This window comes from Lotus japonicus, chromosome 2, assembly GCF_012489685.1.
Source record: "Lotus japonicus ecotype B-129 chromosome 2, LjGifu_v1.2".
Taxonomy (NCBI): Eukaryota; Viridiplantae; Streptophyta; class Magnoliopsida; order Fabales; family Fabaceae; genus Lotus; species Lotus japonicus.
Window position 1 is genome coordinate 10,949,092 of NC_080042.1, and position 5,333 is coordinate 10,954,424.

At 35.6% G+C, this 5,333-nt stretch overlaps 1 long non-coding RNA gene across 2 annotated transcripts; it reads right to left on the minus strand.

The window, feature by feature from the left end:
- Positions 1–220: 220 nt before the first annotated feature.
- Positions 221–3,746, minus strand: LOC130737567 (uncharacterized). 2 transcript variants are annotated; one of them, XR_009018784.1, is made up of 4 exons: positions 3,308–3,746; positions 2,192–3,003; positions 995–1,135; positions 221–750 (listed from the first exon to the last, which is right to left on the minus strand). It is a non-coding gene; the product is annotated as an uncharacterized LOC130737567 (long non-coding RNA). The 2 variants fall into 2 exon arrangements; XR_009018783.1 differs by having other exon boundaries at positions 2,192–3,746.
- Between the last annotated feature and the right edge of the window lie 1,587 nt (positions 3,747–5,333).

Genomic DNA, 5,333 nt, shown 5'->3' on the forward strand with positions numbered 1-5,333 from the left:
TCGCTAATTCCGACGGAACAATCCGTCGCTATTTACGGCGAAACGTTCAAGCCATCGCTATTTGTGACGGAACACTCCGTCGCTATTTAAGAGTGTCCGTCGCTAACCGTCTAACTTTATTATTTCCATTCCCTCGCTAATAAATTCATGAATAGGAATTCTTCCGTCACATGCTTATCACAATCCAATCTATTATCCATCCATTTCCTATTTTCAGGCACATCTATGTTAACACACAAACACAATAAGCAATAAATGAATCAACTTTCCTAAATATAAGCTCTCAATGATCCAGCTACAAGGCTGCAAAAGATAATCAATACACACTTCGGATTACACTGAAACACCCACAAAGAGAGAGATAGAGAGCAAGCATATTATTTGAGAGCATGAGAGGAATTAAATCTTTGAATATCAGTGTAAAGATTGAAGAGTATTATTAACTCCCCTCATCTCCCACCTTCTATAACTTGACAAACAAATATGGTAGATGCTTGAGCATGTTGATGCAGAATCAATAACTTTCTTCTTTCACAAGGCACATATACTGAGCACCTATAATAAAAGTAAAATGTAAGTTGTGTACTTACTACTTACCATAGTAGGAATAGCCCGCTCCAGAGCGCAGTGCTTCAGATGACGTGATATTGTAGCCTTATCTTCAATGACAATAACTCCAACCGAAGTCCTATGTTCATCAGTGCTCCGTACTAACCATTGAAGAGGTTTGAACACCTGTCCACCTCCATGCTGAGCAACATAAAAAAAAAAAGAGAAATAGAGGTATATAAGTTCATAAAAGTGTTAAGGGATATTGCATCAGAGTATCACTGCATTGGTATAATCTGTTATCTGTATCAAAACACACTCACACCTACATAGCTACATTGCATGGTTACATAAAAACAAAGTTGTAAAAGTAAAACCATAAAAACATCAAGGGAAGATTCAAGACAAGTGAAGAAAAAGAAAGGAGTGAAAAAAATGACCTTACCTTAATGATACAGGCTAATTTGGTGCAGAAGCTAGGCTTCTCGCGCCTACTCTTTCAAAAACATGCTTTCGGTTTCTATAATGAACTGCCGTCCCAATTCTGGTCCATTTCATGTCCTTTCGATTTGGAAGAATCATGTATCTAATACAAAGAAACCAGAATCGTGAAACAGTGAAGGAATTTGAAGATCTGCTCGATTACATATATCATTAAAATATGAGATAATGTCAAATATTTCCACAGATTAAAGAAACAAGCAAACAAAAAATCAATGCATTAACAAAAACCTATCCTTTGCATCAGCTAAGCCATAGTAAAAATATACTAGAGGAGGTATTAATAGAAGGAAGTTATATAGACAATTAACTTAAGCACCGAATGATAAATAATGGCTAAAAATACTGATTAAGGTTACACTTCAGACCCCTCACAATTTTCTCTAGATATCTTACAATGTCTTTCACTTTCTCAGAATCTCTATTTCTATCACCATGAAACAAATGTGACCTGCTACGAATATCAACATAATTCCAAATTAAGATCTAAAGTGTCAAAGTTATGGCTAGATTCGTCTAAGTTTCACAACAAACACTGTATCTACTTATTGTCAAAGAGTATGGTACATAAAATTTAAGAAGAAAAAGTCAATTCGTGGAGAAGACAACCTATACTTGTCAGGTAGTAAAATAGTTCCAGAGGCAAGACAATCGTTAAGCCAATCAACTTTTAGTATTGAGGCACCAACAGCACAGCCAATCAAGAACTTAACAGTGCAGTCATTATATGACAGAAACATATTAACTAGTTAAATATATCTTCAAGAGCACAAGGAAGCCTCCTCCATTATGAATCATTACATGCACAAAGCTTATCTTCAGTTACTATCAACATGGAATGCAATGTAAAAACAAAACACCTCAAGAACAAGGGATGGCCAAATTGATCCTAACATAAAGTTATTCAGGATTCTAATTCAAACAAACAATTAGAAACAGAATTGTTTCCTGTTCAAAAAATGCACAATAGAAAGGCAAAGACTTAGGTATCAATTTTCATTTACTCCCATATTAGTTTCTTGTGCTTCACCAATAACCTGATCTCCAATGTAGACGGGGAACTTAAAGAGTGAAGGACCTGATGATACACAATGTCTTCTTCTACGAAAGAAACCAAAATCAGAGGGAGATATACACTTACAAAATTAGTTGAAGAGAAAGGGAGAGATTAAGGGTTTCGCACGGTGAGGGTTTCGCAACTTCGTCTTGTCACTGCTCGGCGACCAGATGAATGGAGGATGGTGTGGGTTAGGGTTTGGGTGCAAGAACGGTGAGGGTTCGGGGTGAGATACAGAGATGTGCGAATATAGAGAGGGAAGGGGAAAATTTACGATAACGAAGAAAGAAGCGCAAGAGGCAACAGTGGAGCAGGATCGACGGCGAGTTCAAAGGCGTAAGAGCGGCGGCAACAGTGGCGACGATGTTGCCCATGAGAGGAATTTTCAGAGAAACTATGTTTTCAGGTGCCCACTAGGGTGGACAAGTTTTTTTTTTTGGTCCACCGATGCACTATGTTTAAGCACCGTTAGATTAAGGAATCTTAGAATATTCTTTAATTGAACGGTTAGGATTGAATGGATGAAAAAGGGTAGAAATGTAACATTCTTTCTCTTATTAATTAAAAAATAAAACAAAAACACATAATTTCTAATTTTATCTTTCATCAAATCCAGATCTTCTCCATCTTCAAATCACATCGAAATAGAGAAATACACATTCATCTTCATCACTTCTTCATCTTCTTCATACCTTCACACCCTAGGTGATTTCAAATGATTACAGAAATACACTTTCATCTTCATCACTTCTTCATCTTTTTCACACCCCAAAATTGCAAGAGCTGTAAGATCCCAAAGTCCCAAACTATAGTAGTTTCTGTCCAATTCCAGATTTCAAGCACAGTAGATTTGCTCCAAATCCTTGACTCTATCATGACCAACTTTCCTCTAAAATCTGTAGAACAACACTAGAAATCTTTGATATGAATAAATGAGATGAAACAAAACCAACATTCAAACCTTTGCAATTTGCTTGGCCCTTCGGTACCTCATCATGAAAAAAAAAAAAGCAAACCCATTTTCACATATTCCAAATAGGAACCCAAAAATCAAAACCCAAAACTCGTACATGAAAAAAAAACACAAATTCAAGACCAAACTCTCAAAGCAACATAAAATTCAAGCTAAAAATTGAAACTTTCTTTAAAATTTAAGAGAAAAAAACTCAAAGGTTCTAACTTTAGTGGTTAAACTCCAACCTGGAATGCAGAGAGACCAAAAGGAGCAAGCAAAAAGGAAACCCAGAATTCCAGATGGTTAATTTCTGCTAATAATGTTATGAGCTGTGGGGCTTCCTCCCCCACCACTGTGTAACTTCAAACCTGTAAAAATGAAAACTTTCTCTTTTCAAATGTCACTTTCAGTGTTGTGGGTTCATATTCTCTTCCTCCACAAGATTGAAAACAAAGAAGTAAAGCCTTGTAGCTGAGATGAGCGGTAGGGACAGCACATCCTCAAGATCAAGGCTTCAACACAGTTTGCATTATCAGATTTTTCTTTTTGGAGTTTGTCTTTTTCTTGGTTACTTTTTCAATGTCCATGAGCCTAACCAAATTTATTGGGCAAACCATGTGTTCCTTAATATTCACTCTTAGGTGCATGGATTTGGGTTTGCGGGGAGTGTGGCGGTGGGTCGGGGAAGATGAGGTTGGGGATGAAGAGCATGGATATTTTTTTTGATATATTTTTAATATTTTGTGAATTATCTAAAATAACCCTGGTCCATGGGTGGACCAATTTTTAAAAAGGTCCACCCTAGTGGGCACCCTGTTTTCATATTTAGCTCTTTGAAAAGACTTTTACAATAATATAAATGAAGAAACAGTTGGAGAAATAAAGGGTGGCGATACAGTTGGGGATAATATCTATATCTATATACTTTAGAAAAGAGGAAGATTGTGAGTCCCACCTCCATGACTTGGCACTCCAAGAATTACTCTTAACCTCCCCCCTCTTTGCAGGACAAGTGTCACCTTCTCATTGTTTTGGACCAAAATAGTAGAAGCCCACATTAATTTCAGTTTTTTTATGGAGCCCATTAATCAAAGTCATTTGAATGATGATTTTGTTTTATTGTTTTATAACCCCTAATTAATTGCATTCAAAAATATTCGAATTCTTTGTAGGCATGGAAAAGGTAATTTAGTTTTTGAATATGAATCTTCAAACTATTTTTAAAATGGATATTCACAGCCTTCAATTTGAGATTCAGCACCTGCACTGAATGAGTATTTAATTGTGTTCATTCTGTTAACGAAAAAAAGTCAAGAAATTTGAAGTGTGTTAATTCTGCTCAGCAAGTCACGAACAGGGTGAGCAATTCTGCTGGGGAAGTAAAGAAAATAAAGAAATTAATTCTTGAAAGAAATTAATATGATTTGCAAAAAATGTCAAACCTTAAATACTGTAATAACACAATTAAAAGCGTTTTTCCTATTTTTCTTTAATAGCTCATCAGAATGAGTAGTTCACATGAAACGCAAGGTACTTAGTGCATTTAATTGGTGTTAATTTTGCTTATAAAAAAATATACAAATTGGTGTTAATTTTGCTTACAAAAAAGTCAAGAATTAAAATGAATTAAAACAATTCAAACCTAATGAATTTAATTCACGTGCAGCCTTCAATTTTGGTCTATAATAATTAATTTATATACAGAACATTGAGATGGAAAAAAAAAGTTGAAACTTTGATTACGCATATTTCAAATACAATCCATCGTTTTTTTTCCTTTTTTAAGATGAATATACCAGTAACCCTAATTCTCAAATTCCTATATAAATCACCTCATGCTATTCTTCAACTTCATCATTTATTCCCACCAACTATTAGCTTTGAAATATACTTTGTTCTAATGGCAATCGACGATCTCGCCACCATCGATGCCTCAAAAGAGAACTGGTCTATTGTTTCAAAGGTGAACCGTTTGTGGCTAAGTCCGAGCTTATATGGATCCAAGCTTCCATTTTCCATGGACATGATTCTTATGGATGACAAGGTAAATCACTTTTTCACATAAACCTCTTTGCTTAAACTATAAATCGCTTACGTTCTCCTTTTATTGATTTTCAGGGTTGTAAGATTCATGCTTCGGTTAGGAAGACTCTGATATACCGATTCCAATCTTTGCTAAGTGAAGGACGTGTATATCAGATTTCGTTCTTTGGTGTTGGTGAAAGCGTTCGTGATTTCCGACCAACCTCGCATCCATTCAAGATCAACTTT